Source organism: Stegodyphus dumicola, chromosome 11, assembly GCF_044657685.1.
Source record: "Stegodyphus dumicola isolate Sdum_Otavi_A_Nest chromosome 11, ASM4465768v1".
NCBI lineage: Eukaryota > Metazoa > Arthropoda > Arachnida > Araneae > Eresidae > Stegodyphus > Stegodyphus dumicola.
In genome coordinates this window covers 167,903,872-167,921,934 of record NC_140778.1, presented here as the reverse complement: position 1 = coordinate 167,921,934, position 18,063 = coordinate 167,903,872, and the positions used below count along the sequence as shown (strand labels likewise).

General features: G+C 47.3%; 4 pseudogenes; all 4 read right to left on the bottom strand.

Annotated features, from left to right (window-relative positions):
• Positions 1-2,273: 2,273 nt before the first annotated feature.
• Positions 2,274-2,447, bottom strand: LOC146994781 (U2 spliceosomal RNA; annotated as a pseudogene).
• A 5,660-nt stretch (positions 2,448-8,107) lies between these two features.
• Positions 8,108-8,289, bottom strand: LOC146994780 (U2 spliceosomal RNA; annotated as a pseudogene).
• Positions 8,290-13,800: 5,511 nt separating this feature from the next.
• LOC146994779 (U2 spliceosomal RNA) lies at positions 13,801-13,904 on the bottom strand (annotated as a pseudogene).
• Positions 13,905-15,817: 1,913 nt separating this feature from the next.
• LOC146994778 (U2 spliceosomal RNA) lies at positions 15,818-15,991 on the bottom strand (annotated as a pseudogene).
• Positions 15,992-18,063: the final 2,072 nt, after the last annotated feature.

Genomic DNA, 18,063 nt, shown 5'->3' with positions numbered 1-18,063 from the left:
TTTCCATCGGAGGATCCATGGTCTGCAGCGGCGACTTGGGAAGTAGCCGGAACGGATTGGATCAATCCAGGGACAGATGCAACCGGGAAGGCTCCGGCCGTCACAGGGATGTCTTCAGAAGCTCCAGGGTAGGCAGGAATGGCCTCAGACAATCCGGGGGCCTCAGCTTCTGCATCAGGCGCACCAGGAGAGGCTCCAATAGATCCAGGGATGGCTTGGGAAGCATCAGCGGCTGATCCCGGAGCAAGAGGGACGACTCCATTGGATCCAGGGATAGCTCCAGCGGGAACGGCGGGCACTCCATGGTCAACAGCTGCTCCAGGGACTTACTACACTTTGATCTTAGCCAAAAGGCCGAGAAGCGATGCAGAATTCTCTGGCGTGATGAATTCACTTTCAATTTTTCATATTTCAAAAGTCCTGAGCATTCGTGCAGGGGGAGAAGGGGGTGCAGAAGACTCAGGTTAGCGAGTGCTGCTTGGGGGTTTTTTATGATATGTCGTTATTTCATCCTCCTCCTGTGTTACAAAAAAAGAGGTGTACAAGGATGACCAATTTCTGTCTAGTCAAGTGGATCATTTTGCGGTCCTTTCTAATGTTCCCATTCTGGAGGCGTCAGTCCCCTCCTCCTTGGGCGGGGATAGTTTTAAAAAGCCAAGGACGTCAAAAGTTCATTTCATTCAAGATTCAATTGCAAATTTTATTCTTACTACAATAAATGAACCACAATGCTGAAATATCCTCACAGATATTTCTACAATATCGCAATAACTTACAGTAGTTATATTGGACGTTTTACGGAAACGTTGGCCGGAACAAAATTCAAAGTAGAAAAAGTTAATCCGATCTCAACGCGAAATCGCTACAGTCAATAACAGCAGTAAGTAAACAACTGAATTCCGGTGTTTTCCTCCAGCTTTTATAAGCTTATGCACCATGCAACATAATATTCTCGTATTTTCTCAATTTTTTTTCAGATGGGAAAAGAGGACAATGAAATATTCATGAAAGTGTTCATTTCTCTGGAGTAGCTTCCTCCTCCGAAAAATCTCATTCTTCACTGCAGGTGAATATAAAACAAATGTAATTACAAAGGCAATAAAAATAGCAAAACCAAAAATAAATAAATAAATATTCCTGGAGTTATCGAATGCCCATGCTTGGGAAGAAATTATTTTTTGTGATAAAACAAATATTGAGACAGTAAAATTTATCAGCCAAAACTGCATTACATAATGCCAGAGTTTGATTGACACAAACTCGACATGCACAGTCCAGCACATGGTTTCCAACTCAGAGATACTCTCTCTCTCTCTTCAGTTCAAACGTTGCACTTGAAAACACAGAGTGAAATATTAGGAACTTAAAACAATTAAACAAACAGAAAAATTACAAAAAACACTTTACAAATTCATTTGTAATATGTACAATAAAACAGTACTTTTTAATTTACAATTAATGATTACTTTGTATTCTACACTTCCACACTAGTGGCGGGCAAGCCATCTCAAAACTCAGAATAAACTGCTTCCAGCATAGTGCAGCCATCTATTGGCATTTTCCCGTTTGTTAATATTAATGTGCCAACAAAATAAATGAATGAATGAATAAAAACATAAATACAACAATCCTTAACAATAATTGTAGACCATTACAATTAGCTGGCGTTTAGAAATCATACAGAGACAAACAAAACATTAGGAAACAGACAGAAAAATCTTTGTTGCTGCAGTGTGCCTACAAACATTTTACACCCTTTTGAGAGTTATTTACAATAAAAAGGCTCGTGTGTTGAAAGAAGCAATGTGTATACGCGCGCTGTAGAGGGAAAGATCTGGCAAATGTGAATAGGAATTCTCTCAAACTTACATGAAATGAGACAAAAATGTTACTGCAAATGAAATTTGAGTGATATTTCGAGTCCGATCTTCCTTCAATCAGTCAGACAGAATGAGTAAGTTGTTAACAGTACGGGGAAAAAATGTGGATTTTATGGGATTTCTGTAAATACGAATAAAACTTCGTATTTACAGAAACCAGAACTTGACACTGAAAAGAACGAGGGTTAAACCCGAGGCTCCAGAATGTTCCCATTCCGAGGAAAAGAACGAGGGGCCCGAGCAATAGCAAGTTAAAAAAAAGGCAGGTCGCCGCACACTCGTACAAAGGTATGATGTTGTCAGACCTTCGGTTTTCTGAAATTTGAAGGGGCCATTTTAAAAGGACGTTTTCCTGAGGATGCAGTGGGTGAGTGAAGTTTCTGCTTTTTGGATATATTGTGGGCCGTATCCTGCAAGTAGTGCCATAGCAGGCCAACCCGTGGCGAGGGCGGACTAAATTCCTAACCACAAGCCTATCTGCAAAAATTAGTTTAATATCTTGACGTCATATCGACGTCGTATCAGATATTAAGCTGATAAGAACAGATGTTTTTTATTGAACAATATTTTTGGCCACTTTACAGAAGAATGATATTTGCGTGGCAGAAATATCATTTTACAATTCTATTATACATTAATTTTCTATTTACAATTATTTACAGAGCGAAGCAGATATGTACAACAACTATTTTCAGAACCAAGCACTTATGTACAACATACTAGGTTTTTCTTTCTACTTACATATTTCGGGGGTTTGTACTTTGTGAACACTTAATCGGATAGTTCAGTGAGTCCATGTTAAATTTACCAGTTCTCCTGTCTGACGTCCGTGAGATGCTCCACATAGATATCCCTTGATTTACTTATTGTTTCACTTACGATGAGCTTTCGCATAAGTGATGCGTACTTCCTGCTGCAGATCCTGCTGAGAACTTTATCGTTGTTTGGATCCCATGATCCTAGTGCTCCGATTACAATTGCTTCTACGCGCACATCGTTGTATGTAGATTTCAGTGCTTCGATTAGCGGACGGTACTTGTTCATCTTCTCTCGGCGAGCAGCATCAAATGAAGACCGACGGTTGTCAAAAGCAACTGTTATGTCTAGGATGAGGCATGCGTTGTCTCTTGTTAGGATGATGTCCGGGCGTAGCGGGAGTCCTCTGACTGGCCGGTTCTCGGAGAGGAGCTGCCACCTTCCACTGGCTGCCTTTTTAATCCTCTCTACCACTGCATTGTGCCTCGCTTGGTAGAGACGGCTGTATCTCATGCAGTGGCAGAGGACATGCGGGAGGGTCTCGAGCTCAAAGTTGCATCTTCTGCAGCCACGGGAGCCATTCACATTGCGACGAACACCGTTCAGGGGGACGAGGTTTAGCCTTGCACGATGTATAAATCGCCAGTCGGCGAATCGTGTAAATGCCCCGTTCCGGAAAAAGTGAGAGCTTGCTTTGGCAGCCGCTGCGCATTCCATCGCCTTGCCCTGGTTGGGATAAGTGATTAGTTTCTCTGCGCGGGATTTCTTGATGGCATTCCGCAGGGTGCGGAATACAAGGCGTCGCTTGCCGGCTGTTATGGTGGTACCGTCATGAGAGATCTCCACAGTGTGGTCGTCAGAAATTGTCCACGTGACTTTTAGGCGACGGGCTGCGCTTCTGGCCGCGGACCAAACTGATGAAATTGGGTTGGAGGTGCTCCTGGGAAAGTCTTCGTCACATCCCGAAAGGAAAGCTGCAATCTCAGAGAAGGAAGGAACCCTTTTCAGTCGTCCACTTACAAGTCGCGTAAGGTCCTCCCAAGCGAGCTGTTGTATCCCAGGGTCCAATGAAGTGAGCAACTTGAAAGCGCTGTCAATCCTTGCTATATCTGAGCTTTCGGCAGCCAGCGGGATACCAAAGCATGCAGATTCCTTCGCGCCGTAAAGATATTCATTTGCCGCCTCGGGAGGTAGGTTGAGAGTCCTCTTTAGTAGCGGGCGCACATGTGAGTCAATCTTTGCCCAGTCGGTTTTCTTCAACCGGGCCGTCCTCATATCAAAATCCATTGATGGAAACACAAAGGATTTGAGCGCGTCAATGCGCTGCCAGGGAGCAAGTGGCGAATTCAGGATCATCTCGCATTTCTGTAGGTAAGTATTGAGTGCCTCGATGTCCGGTGGTTGGTTGAATCCAATTGGTTTCCCCAAAAATTCCTCACCTTCACCCTCACGAAGACACCTGATGGCAGTGCCGTCGATCGAGAACTGAGAGTGGCGGACACCCGTTGGGCGAGCTCCGGAGATATGTAGGGAGAAGCATTTTCTGGGGTTGATGTAGAGGCCAAGCTTTCCAACCAGGTTGTGCGTCAGATTGAGTTGAGTTTGCAGCTCCGCAGGGGAGGGCGCGAGTAGCAGTAGGTCGTCGGCATACGCCAGTATGCGGTGTAGAGGACTTTGCCCTTGGACTGCGACAAGTATCGGGTTGATGGTCAAGTTGAACAACAGCCCACTTAGGGGGCAACCCTGACGTACTCCGATGTCAATTGGAATTGGATCCGTGGGGCCTTCCTCTGTGAAGACGCGTGTGGACGCATCCGTGTACAGCTCCTGTATCAGCTCGGTGAAATGATTCCCAACTCCAGAGGCTCGAAGCGCAGCAAAAATTGCATCGTGGGGCACGGATCCGAAGGCATTGGTTAGGTCCAATGACGCCAGGCAGGTGTCAGATTGGCTGGTCCGTGCTAGCTGGATTCTCTGCTGAACAACGAAGTTATTTTCAAACACCCCGTCGAAGGGTAGAAATCCCTTCTGTGACGGGGAGAGGATGCAGTTGTCGATGAGCCAAGAAGTGAACCGTCGTGCCAGGCAACCACAGAACAGCTTGGCAATCGTAACACTCAGCGAGATAGGACGCCAGTTTTTGATGTTATGCGGGTCACCCCCTTTGGGTAACAGGATAGTACGAGAGTCTTTCCAAGCTGCAGGGACTTTCCTAGCTTTCAAGCAGATGTTGAAGATGGCTGCGAGTACTGTACAGTCCGGATCAACGGCCTTCCAATGGTTGTATGAGAGTCGATCGTGTCCGGGTGCCGAGTTTTCAGCTGAATAGAGTTTCCTTGCGATCTCTGCAGGAGAAAATGGAGAGAGGTCAAGTTCTCTGGGGAGAGGGGATGGTGAGGTGTACACTGAGGTGTCAACTCGGTTGTTGCATAGGGCAGCAGCAAAGTGATCTTGTATATCCTGTCTTCCAATTGGGCATCTCTGTGAATCATCCCCGCAAATCAGTCGGACCGCTCTGCGTCGGTTACGACGGTAGAGTTTCTGGAGCAACTTTGGGTCATCACGTATCTTGGCGGAATTGTTGTTGTTTCCAGTTACATCCTCGCTAGCGGGAGGAAGACGAACTGCACTCGCGGCGGCCATCAAGATCTCGTCAAGTAACGTGGAAAAGGCATCCCACTGCTCAGTGGTCATCGGGTCGGAAAACTCTTCCAGTCGTTCTACGAAGTGTTCAAGGGGGGACGTGACTTGTATTTCTACACCACCCAGTGGAGATCTCTCGGCATCATCCGATACGGCTTCTGGAACCGGTGAGTCGGGTGTAACTGTAGGACCGGTAGGTGAAGGCGAATCCGGGAAGGACGGCTCCGGGGAGTGTTCTTCAAAGGAAGGGTTGGTTCCCAGATTGTCAGTCAAAGGCGCATCAACCTGTGGGGTAGTCCTCATGTCTGTTCCTGGAGGTGCGGCATCCTCTTGATAGGGCAAGGTATTAGGGTCTGTTGCACTTGTCGATTGGTAGGCAGTGGAAGGTCCATCAGTTCTAGCATCATCTTGGCGAGATGTACGGAATCGTGCAGTCCGTGCCTGTCGTCTTGCCGAGGTGGAGGGAAGGAGAGGCGTCACTAGAGGTGGCTGGAGTAAGCGCTGCCGTTCACGTCGGTGGCGTGCTTGGTGGTTAAGGAATCCACCCCGTGTTTGGCATGAGAAGTCGCACTGGGTACATCTCCAACGATGTTGAATGCCCGATTCGACGACTACGGGCCGGTCTCTAAAGCATTGATGGGTCGAGACCTTAACGGCGATGGGCAATAGGCAGTGTGCACACCAGTTCCGAGTGCTAGCAACATCTATGCCATGTGTGTACAAGAGGTGTCTGCAGAGCGAGTGGCGGAGTTGGGTCCAGCGTTTCAAATGGAATGTCCTATGGCAGTCCCTTTCGGTGCAGTGGAGTGTGTCTTGCATCGGGAAGAGTAGATGGACAATAGAGTCACGTCGGCAGGATGTCTCTGGGCAGGACTCATGATTCTCCTACACTTTGATCTTAGCCAAAAGGCCGAGAAGCGATGCAGAATTCTCTGGCGTGATGAATTCACTTTCAATTTTTCATATTTCAAAAGTCCTGAGCATTCGTGCAGGGGGAGAAGGGGGTGCAGAAGACTCAGGTTAGCGAGTGCTGCTTGGGGGTTTTTTATGATATGTCGTTATTTCATCCTCCTCCTGTGTTACAAAAAAAGAGGTGTACAAGGATGACCAATTTCTGTCTAGTCAAGTGGATCATTTTGCGGTCCTTTCTAATGTTCCCATTCTGGAGGCGTCAGTCCCCTCCTCCTTGGGCGGGGCTAGTTTTAAAAAGCCAAGGACGTCAAAAGTTCATTTCATTCAAGATTCAATTGCAAATTTTATTCTTACTACAGCAAATGAACCACAATGCTGAAATATCCTCACAGATATTTCTACAATATCGCAATAACTTACAGTAGTTATATTGGAAGTTTTACGGAAACGTTGGCCGGAACAAAATTCAAAGTAGAAAAAGTTAATCCGATCTCAACGCGAAATCGCTACAGTCAATAACAGCAGTAAGTAAACAACTGAATTCCGGTGTTTTCCTCCAGCTTTTATAAGCTTATGCACCATGCAACATAATATTCTCGTATTTTCTCAATTTTTTTCAGATGGGAAAAGAGGACAATGAAATATTCATGAAAGTGTTCATTTCTCTGGAGTAGCTTCCTCCTCCGAAAAATCTCATTCTTCACTGCAGGTGAATATAAAACAAATGTAATTACAAAGGCAATAAAAATAGCAAAACCAAAAATAAATAAATAAATATTCCTGGAGTTATCGAATGCCCATGCTTGGGAAGAAATTATTTTTTGTGATTAAACAAATATTGAGACAGTAAAATTTATCAGCCAAAACTGCATTACATAATGCCAGAGTTTGATTGACACAAACTCGACATGCACAGTCCAGCACATGGTTTCCAACTCAGAGATACTCTCTCTCTCTCTTCAGTTCAAACGTTGCACTTGAAAACACAGAGTGAAATATTAGGAACTTAAAACAATTAAACAAACAGAAAAATTACAAAAAACACTTTACAAATTCATTTGTAATATGTACAATAAAACAGTACTTTTTAATTTACAATTAATGATTACTTTGTATTCTACACTTCCACACTAGTGGCGGGCAAGCCATCTCAAAACTCAGAATAAACTGCTTCCTGCATAGTGCAGCCATCTATTGGCATTTTCCCGTTTGTTAATATTAATGTGCCAACAAAATAAATGAATGAATGAATAAAAACATAAATACAACAATCCTTAACAATAATTGTAGACCATTACAATTAGCTGGCGTTTAGAAATCATACAGAGACAAACAAAACATTAGGAAACAGACAGAAAAATCTTTGTTGCTGCAGTGTGCCTACAAACATTTTACACCCTTTTGAGAGTTATTTACAATAAAAAGGCTCGTGTGTTGAAAGAAGCAATGTGTATACGCGCGCTGTAGTGGGAAAGATCTGGCAAATGTGAATAGGAATTCTCTCAAACTTACATGAAATGAGACAAAAATGTTACTGCAAATGAAATTTGAGTGATATTTCGAGGCCGATCTTCCTTCAATCAGTCAGACAGAATGAGTAAGTTGTTAACAGTACGGGGAAAAAAATGTGGATTTTATGGGATTTCTGTAAATACGAATAAAACTTCGTATTTACAGAAACCAGAACTTGACACTGAAAAGAACGAGGGTTAAACCCGAGGCTCCAGAATGTTCCCATTCCGAGGAAAAGAACGAGGGGCCCGAGCAATAGCAAGTTAAAAAAAGGCAGGTCGCCGCACACTCGTACAAAGGTATGATGTTGTCAGACCTTCGGTTTTCTGAAATTTGAAGGAGCCATTTTAAAAGGACGTTTTCCTGAGGATGCAGTGGGTGAGTGAAGTTTCTGCTTTTTGGATATATTGTGGGCCGTATCCTGCAAGTAGTGCCATAGCAGGCCAACCCGTGGCGAGGGCGGAATAAATTCCTAACCACAAGCCTATCTGCAAAAATTAGTTTAATATCTTGACGTCATGTCGACGTCGTATCAGATATTAAGCTGATAAGAACAGAGTAAAACGTTTTATTCAGGAAATGATATGTGCTATTTACAGAGATATTGAAGTCACCAGCACAAGTAACCCAATAACGCACGCAGTGCGGTTTTTTCTTCTACATTTTATTTACAAATGAGTTTATGAAATTTTTGATGGACAAAGGAATATTTACAGGTATATACATAACGTGTGAAATAGTACATTGCCATACATCAGCTAGTCAAAGGTATATGTCGTCTCAGGCATAGAGAGTCACTGGATTATGTCGTTGATGGCATAGAGAGTCACTGGGATTAGACTAATCACGTGGGAGGACTGACTGTAGGGAAGTCACGGCTACATCTGGGAGTGATCAGAGCGGAGCTTCGGTTGTGTGCTGTCGCGGATTTTGCCGGTATTGCCATGGAACTTGTCGCTCACCAGTGAGGTGCTCCACGTAAATGTCGCGGGACGCGCGAATGGTGTCACTGACCACATGTTTCCTTAACGTCTTGGTATATTTGTCCGAGCAGAGGCGGCGCATCACACGGTCATTTTTAGTGTCCCAGGCACCCAGGGCTCCGGCCACGATTGCTTCAACTCTAACTTAGCTGTACCGCTGACGGAGAACCTCGGCAGTCGGTGTGTACTTCAATTCCTTTTCCCGTCGAGCACTGTCAAAGGCCTGGAGCCTATTGTCAAAGGCCACTGTCACATCGATGATAAGTGCAGAATCATCACGTGTAAGGACAAGGTCGGGACGGAGGGGAAGGTCAGCGAGGTTCTGGTTTTCACTGGCAATAGTCCAGCGTCCTCGTGCAGCTTTCTTGATCCTTTCCACAATGGCATTGTGCCTCTGCTGGAACAGACGACTGTACCGCATGCAGTGGCACACGACATGTGGAAGGGTCTCGGCAGGATGGTTGCAGCGGCGGCATCCGCGTTGTCCTCGGAATCTTCGTCTAGCGGCATTGAGCGGGACAAGGTTGAGTCTGGCCCGGTGGATAAACCTCCAGTCCGCAAACCTTGTGAAAGTCCCCTCACGGAAGAAGTGACAGCTGGCCTTCGACGCCGCAGCACACTCAATAGCCTTCCCTTGATTGGGATAGGCACTGAGCTTGGATGCACGATCAGCTCTGAGAGCATTTCTCAGTGTGTGGAAAACCAGGTGCCTCTTAGATGGGCCAAGAACACAATCATTGAGGCAGAGGGAGATGGAGTGGTCACTGTCAATGGTCCAGCGAACACCAAGGCGGCGTGAGGCAGCACGGGCGGCAGACCAGGCAGAAGACGAGGTGTTGCAGGTGCCATGAAACGGGCCTGAGTCCGAGGCAGACAGGAAGGCAGCCATCTCTTCAGTAGAGGGCACGTGGCGAATCCTAGCAGCGAGGAACCGGCTGAAGTCATCCCATGCGAGGGCTTTGACACCCTGGTCACGTGAGGATAGAAGCTTGAACACGCCGTCCACGCGGGCGATGTCGGAGTCTTCCTTGGCCAGCGGGATCCCAAGACATGCAGCAGATGAGGCCCCGTACAGGTACTCATTTGCAGCTTCAGGAGGGATGTTAAGGGTCTCCTTCAGTAGGGGGCGTGCAAAGTCGTCAATACGAGCCCAGTCACCTTTACGAAGACGGCGGGTCCTCATGTCAAACATGAGTGCTGGGAAGAAGAAGGACTTGAGTGCATCAATCCGCTGCCAAGGAGCTAACTTTGAAGTCAGGATGGCGTTGCAAGTTCGCAAGTACCCATGGAGAGCATTATTGTCCGGTGGAAGCTGGAATCCAATGGGTTTTCCGAGAAAAAGCCCATGGTCTCCGTCCAAAAGGTGACGAAATGGCGTGTCTCCAATCTTGAAGGAGGAGGCGCGCGTGCCCACGGGCTGTCGTCCAGAGATGTGCAAGGAGAAGCACTTAAGTGGGTTGAAGGTCAGAGAGATCTTGCTCGCAAGGTCCACAACTTTGTCAATGTGCTCCTGAAGCAAGGCAGGGGAGTCGGCGAGGAGCAGCAGGTCATCCGCGTAGGCCAAGATGTTGTGAGAGACGGAAGATGACTGGATGGCACGTATAATTGGGTCCAAGGCAATGTTGAAAAGCAGTCCACTCAGCGGACACCCTTGCCTGACACCACTTGTGATGGCAACAGGGGCAGAGGGGCCATCTGGGCAGAGGAACCTCAGTGACGGAGTCGGAGTAAAAGGAGCGAACAATGTCAACCAGAGCTTGACCAGCACCACAAGCTCGGAGGGCGGCGAGGATGGCGCAATGCGGGACCGAGCCAAAAGCATTGGACAGGTCCAGCGAGGCGATGCAGACATCCGCCTTCTTGCTCTTAGCAGATCTAATACGCTCTTCAAGAGCAAAGTTGTGCTCGAACACCCCGTCGTAGGGGAGGAAGCCTTTCTGTGAGGGAGATAGGATGTTAAACTCCAGGATCCACTCAGTGAGCCTGCGCGCAAGGCATCCAGAGAAGAGCTTGGCGATCGTCGAGCTGAGGGCAATGGGCCTCCAGTTGGTGATCTCTTGCTGGTCTCCCTTCTTATGAATCAAGATCGACGAGGTGTTCTTCCAGGCGTCCGGGACACGTCGGGCCTTTAAGCAGGTGTTGAAGATGACCGTCAGAACTTTACCTTCTGGATCAAGGGTCCGCCAGTGATGAGAGGTCAGGCGATCAGGGCCGGGTGCCGAGTTCTCAGCAGCACGCAGACGATTGCACACTTCCGCAGGGGAGAACTGTGAGCAGTCCACTTCGAACTCGGGGCGTACAGAGGCATCATAGATGGAGGTGTCAATGTTGGCGAGAGGAGGCGGAGCGGAGAAGAAGTGATACACAGACTCAGCATCAAAGGGAGAGGAAGGGGAGTCACCAGCAGTGATGACACGAAGAGCTTTTCTTCTGTTTCTGCGGTAGAGGCGTTGCAGCGACTTCGGATCTGATGGAGCAGGACGCGGAGGGCGGCGGGCAGACCCAGATGTACGAGGAGGGAGCTTGAGGAACTCATGCGCAAAGGAGGAGATTTCTTCAAGCAGCTCTTCAAATTCCCTCCAGTTAGGCGAAGGACCGTGATTGAGGATGGAGAGCAGACGAGGTCGGAAGGAGAGTAGAGGGAAGTTATCCTCAGCAGGAACGTCAGCAGTGGTGGGGTCCTCAGGCGGAAGCTCGTCGTCAGAGTCGGCAGCAATGTCAACTGCAGGGCTGATGTTGAGAGGCAGCGACACTGGAGGTGAAGATCCAGGCGGAGAGGAACTAGCAGCAGACGAAGGAACAGCGGCGATGTCATCCGGTGGGCGGCAAGAGGCAGTAGGGTTACCCGAGGCAGGAGAAGCACTGGGGACACGAGCGGCATCAGGTGGCGTAGCAGACGGATGAGGCAGAATCGGCAAAGCAGGTTCTGGAGGCACGCTGACAGCAGGCGACGTCTGTGGGCGACGGCGTCGACGTGAAGAGGTAGTACGCTCCGGAGGTTGGACCTGAGCAGGGGCCTGGCGCTGGCGCTCCCGACGGTGACGGGCCTGGTGGTTCAGGAAGCCACCTCTGGTCTGGCAGGAGAAATCACAGGTAGTGCACCTCCAGCGGTGAGCGATGCCAGATGGGATGATGACAGGGTGGTCCCGAAAGCAGGAGTGTGCAGATACCTTCGTAGCGATGGACTGCCGACAGTGAGCGCACCAATTAGTAGTGCTAGAGACATCCACTCCATGAGAGTAGTGTAGGTGGCGGCAGAGTGAGTGGCGTAGTTGGGACCACTGCCGTGCATGGAACGTCCGGATGCAGCTGGTCTCAGTGCAATGCAGCGTGTCCGAGACAGGGAATACCAGGTGGACAGTCCGGTCCTTGCGGCACGTGGTCTCAGGGAAGACAGCAGAATGAGGAACATCCGCAGGTCTCTCGGTGATCATCGGCACGTCAGGAAGGGAGGGCAGAACATCTGGCGGTCTAATGGCAGCAGGTACATCATCGGTGGAAACAGAGGAGTCCAGGGACGGTGCAGCAGCGGGATGCTGGCCAGAGAGAGACTGGGGCACATGACTAGGCTTAACAGAGTCGCTCCTCGGGGAACACATGGTGGTGGCAGGCAGCAGAGCAGGAGAGACATCCGATGGCAGAGGACTTACAGGTCTGGACTGGAGCGGAGACGGCACAGGCAAAGGATTCGACGAATCAGCAAGAATCTCGGCATACGTTCTTCCAGGTGTAGTCGGCGGAGCAGATATCGAAGCACAGGCATGGCCGGCAGCGATGCGAGCACGAGTATGGTGGCATTCCGGAGATTCAGCAGGTGGGTCAGGTGGTAGGTCCTGTGTGTGATCAGCATTCACACGTCGAGGACTGTCAGACGAGGAGCCGTGTGTCAGCGCATGTTTCTGGAGGCGCTTCCTTTTGGAAAAGATGTGCCCACAGACATAGCAAGGGAACGACGAGAAGCGTCGACGCTTGTCAGAGGGATCTCTGTCGTCCTTCAAGCAGGCGCGGGAAGAACTCTGGCCAGGAGACACATCGATGGTGGAGGCAGGAGGCGAACCAGAAGGCAGTCCATCAGGAGAGGAGCGAACGGGTGGAGGCGACTTGGCGGTAATCCGTGCCAGGAGTTGTCTCATGTGACCATTCCTTAGTAGCGGAGGACCAAGAGGTGTAACCACAGCAGCAACATGACGAGCAGGTAAAGGCCGGGCAGACGAACTAGCAGCAGGAGAGGTACCCGACGTAGACAGTGGTCCAACAGGAGAAGGAGAGGCAGCCAGGAGAGAGGCCACGGGCCGTGGTGTAGAGTCCCGGAGAGGTGAGGCAGTTGGCGCTAGCTGAAAAGTGGATGGCATCTCAGGAAGTCCTGGAGTCGTAGGGGAGGGAATCCGTGGCGGTCTTTCAGGAAGTGGCAGGCACGGTGTAGACGAACGTCCTGGCATCGCTGGATTTCAGAGCTAAAAGGCAAGCAAAGGCAAAGCAAACAAAAACAGAGGCAAATTTCAGCTGAAGAGGCAAGATCAAAGCGAGGCAGTGGGAGGAGCTTCGATTGGAGCTTTGGTGGAAAAAAAAGAGGAGGAAGGGGAAAGGAAAATAACAACGAGAAATAGGAAAAAAAAAGATGAGGAAAGAAAAAGAAAAGAAGGGAAAGAGCAAAAAGAAAAGGAAGGAAAGAGCAAAGAAGAAGCCACGCCCACCCAAAAGAGTGAGGTAGCGGAAAGGAAATTTGAGGGCTTATCAAAACAGGAAACACACCGTAAACGGAGTATTTCTGAAATGAAAAGCGAGAAGAGATAGAAAAGAAACCATTTCTCACTAGAAACGACTGCAAAACAGCCGAAGCAGTAAGAAAGGTGAAGAGAAAGTTAGGCCCCGCCCAGCACCGTAATATACTGCAAGCAGTATATTCAGTGTAGACGGGAAAGAACCTGCTCGCTCACAGGCAACCTGCACGCTCACAGGTGAAAGGGCCCCATTAAACGCAAGTAAAGAACGTGTTCGAACCATCAAGCGTCAATGGGAGGGGAGAGAGAGAGAGAAAGAAAGCAAAACTTACGTAGGGTACACCTCGGCTCCGCTTTCAGCTCCGTCCACCAGACGAGTAAACTACTCCATCAGCATGGTCTGCACATCTAAAAAATAAAAACAAAATAAAACGTCAGATTAAGCTGATAAGAACAGATACTACACTTTGATCTTAGCCAAAAGGCCGAGAAGCGATGCAGAATTCTCTGGCGTGATGAATTCACTTTCAATTTTTCATATTTCAAAAGTCCTGAGCATTCGTGCAGGGGGAGAAGGGGGTGCAGAAGACTCAGGTTAGCGAGTGCTGCTTGGGGGGTTTTTATGATATGTCGTTATTTCATCCTCCTCCTGTGTTACAAAATAAGAGGTGTACAAGGATGACCAATTTCTGTCTAGTCAAGTGGATCATTTTGCGGTCCTTTCTAATGTTCCCATTCTGGAGGCGTCAGTCCCCTCCTCCTTGGGCGGGGCTAGTTTTAAAAAGCCAAGGACGTCAAAAGTTCATTTCATTCAAGATTCAATTGCAAATTTTATTCTTACTACAGCAAATGAACCACAATGCTGAAATATCCTCACAGATATTTCTACAATATCGCAATAACTTACAGTAGTTATATTGGGCGTTTTACGGAAACGTTGGCCGGAACAAAATTCAAAGTAGAAAAAGTTAATCCGATCTCAACGCGAAATCGCTACAGTCAATAACAGCAGTAAGTAAACAACTGAATTCCGGTGTTTTCCTCCAGCTTTTATAAGCTTATGCACCATGCAACATAATATTCTCGTATTTTCTCAATTTTTTTTCAGATGGGAAAAGAGGACAATGAAATAAATATTCATGAAAGTGTTCATTTCTCTGGAGTAGCTTCCTCCTCCGAAAAATCTCATTCTTCACTGCAGGTGAATATAAAACAAATGTAATTACAAAGGCAATAAAAATAGCAAAACCAAAAATAAATAAATAAATATTCCTGGAGTTATCGAATGCCCATGCTTGGGAAGAAATTATTTTTTTGTGATTAAACAAATATTGAGACAGTAAAATTTATCAGCCAAAACTGCATTACATAATGCCAGAGTTTGATTGACACAAACTCGACATGCACAGTCCAGCACATGGTTTCCAACTCAGAGATACTCTCTCTCTCTCTTCAGTTCAAACGTTGCACTTGAAAACACAGAGTGAAATATTAGGAACTTAAAACAATTAAACAAACAGAAAAATTACAAAAAACACTTTACAAATTCATTTGTAATATGTACAATAAAACAGTACTTTTTAATTTACAATTAATGATTACTTTGTATTCTACACTTCCACACTAGTGGCCGGCAAGCCATCTCAAAACTCAGAATAAACTGCTTCCTGCATAGTGCAGCCATCTATTGGCATTTTCCCGTTTGTTAATATTAATGTGCCAACAAAATAAATGAATGAATGAATAAAAACATAAATACAACAATCCTTAACAATAATTGTAGACCATTACAATTAGCTGGCGTTTAGAAATCATACAGAGACAAACAAAACATTAGGAAACAGACAGAAAAATCTTTGTTGCTGCAGTGTGCCTACAAACATTTTACACCCTTTTGAGAGTTATTTACAATAAAAAGGCTCGTGTGTTGAAAGAAGCAATGTGTATACGCGCGCTGTAGTGGGAAAGATCTGGCAAATGTGAATAGGAATTCTCTCAAACTTACATAAAATGAGACAAAAATGTTACTGCAAATGAAATTTGAGTGATATTTCGAGGCCGATCTTCCTTCAATCAGTCAGACAGAATGAGTAAGTTGTTAACAGTACGGGGAAAAAAATGTGGATTTTATGGGATTTCTGTAAATACGAATAAAACTTCGTATTTACAGAAACCAGAACTTGACACTGAAAAGAACGAGGGTTAAGCCCGAGGCTCCAGAATGTTCCCATTCCGAGGAAAAGAACGAGGGGCCCGAGCAATAGCAAGTTAAAAAAAAGGCAGGTCGCCGCACACTCGTACAAAGGTATGATGTTGTCAGACCTTCGGTTTTCTGAAATTTGAAGGGGCCATTTTAAAAGGACGTTTTCCTGAGGATGCAGTGGGTGAGTGAAGTTTCTGCTTTTTGGATATATTGTGGGCCGTATCCTGCAAGTAGTGCCATAGCAGGCCAACCCGTGGCGAGGGCGGAATAAATTCCTAACCACAAGCCTATCTGCAAAAATTAGTTTAATATCTTGACGTCATGTCGACGTCGTATCAGATATTAAGCTGATAAGAACAGATGTTTTTTATTGAACAATATTTTTGGCCACTTTACAGAAGAATGATATTTGCGTGGCAGAAATATCATTTTACAATTCTATTATACATTAATTTTCTATTTACAATTATTTACAGAGCGAAGCAGATATGGACAACAACTATTTTCAGAACCAAGCACTTATGTACAACATACTAGGTTTTTCTTTCTACTTACATATTTCGGGGGTTTGTGCTTTGTGAACACTTAATCGGATAGTTCATTGAGTCCATGTTAAATTTACCAGTTCTCCTGTCTGACGTCCGTGAGATGCTCCACATAGATATCCCTTGATTTACTTATTGTTTCACTTACGATGAGCTTTCGCATAAGTGATGCGTACTTCCTGCTGCAGATCCTGCTGAGAACTTTATCGTTGTTTGGATCCCATGATCCTAGTGCTCCGATTACAATTGCTTCTACTCGCACATCGTTGTATGTAGATTTCTGTGCTTCGATTAGCGGACGGTACTTGTTCATCTTCTCTCGGCGAGCAGCATCAAATGAAGACCGACGGTTGTCAAAAGCAACTGTTATGTCTAGGATGAGGCATGCGTTGTCTCTTGTTAGGATGATGTCCGGGCGTAGCGGGAGTCCTCTGACTGGCCGGTTCTCGGAGAGGAGCTGCCACCTTCCACTGGCTGCCTTTTTAATCCTCTCTACCACTGCATTGTGCCTCGCTTGGTAGAGACGGCTGTATCTCATGCAGTGGCAGAGGACATGCGGGAGGGTCTCGAGCTCAAAGTTGCATCTTCTGCAGCCACGGGAGCCATTCACATTGCGACGAACACCGTTCAGGGGGACGAGGTTTAGCCTTGCACGATGTATAAATCGCCAGTCGGCGAATCGTGTAAATGCCCCGTTCCGGAAAAAGTGAGAGCTTGCTTTGGCAGTCGCTGCGCATTCCATCGCCTTGCCCTGGTTGGGATAAGTGATGAGTTTCTCTGCGCGGGATTTCTTGATGGCATTCCGCAGGGTGCGGAATACAAGGCGTCGCTTGCCGGCTGTTATGGTGGTACCGTCATGAGAGATCTCCACAGTGTGGTCGTCAGAAATTGTCCACGTGACTTTTAGGCGACGGGCTGCGCTTCTGGCCGCGGACCAAACTGATGAAATTGGGTTGGAGGTGCTCCTGGGAAAGTCTTCGTCACATCCCGAAAGGAAAGCTGCAATCTCAGAGAAGTAAGGAACCCTTTTCAGTCGTCCACTTACAAGTCGCGTAAGGTCCTTCCAAGCGAGCTGTTGTATCCCAGGGTCCAATGAAGTGAGCAACTTGAAAGCGCTGTCAATCCTTGCTATATCTGAGCTTTCGGCAGCCAGCGGGATACCAAAGCATGCAGATTCCTTCGCGCCGTAAAGATATTCATTTGCCGCCTCGGGAGGTATGTTGAGAGTCCTCTTTAGTAGCGGGCGCACATGTGAGTCAATCTTTGCCCAGTCGGTTTTCTTCAACCGGGCCATCCTCATATCAAAATCCATTGATGGAAACACAAAGGATTTGAGCGCGTCAATGCGCTGCCAGGGAGCAAGTGGCGAATTCAGGATCATCTCGCATTTCTGTAGGTAAGTATTGAGTGCCTCGATGTCCGGTGGTTGGTTGAATCCAATTGGTTTCCCCAAAAATTCCTCACCTTCACCCTCACGAAGACACCTGATGGCAGTGCCGTCGATCGAGAACTGAGAGTGGCGGACACCCGTTGGGCGAGCTCCGGAGATATGTAGGGAGAAGCATTTTCTGGGGTTGATGTAGAGGCCAAGCTTTCCAACCAGGTTGTGCGTCAGATTGAGTTGAGTTTGCAGCTCCGCAGGGGAGGGCGCGAGTAGCAGTAGGTCGTCGGCATACGCCAGTATGCGGTGTAGAGGACTTTGCCCTTGGACTGCGACAAGTATCGGGTTGATGGTCAAGTTGAACAACAGCCCACTTAGGGGGCAACCCTGACGTACTCCGATGTCAATTGGAATTGGATCCGTGGGGCCTTCCTCTGTGAAGACGCGTGTGGACGCATCCGTGTACAGCTCCTGTATCAGCTCGGTGAAATGATTCCCAACTCCAGAGGCTCGAAGCGCAGCAAAAA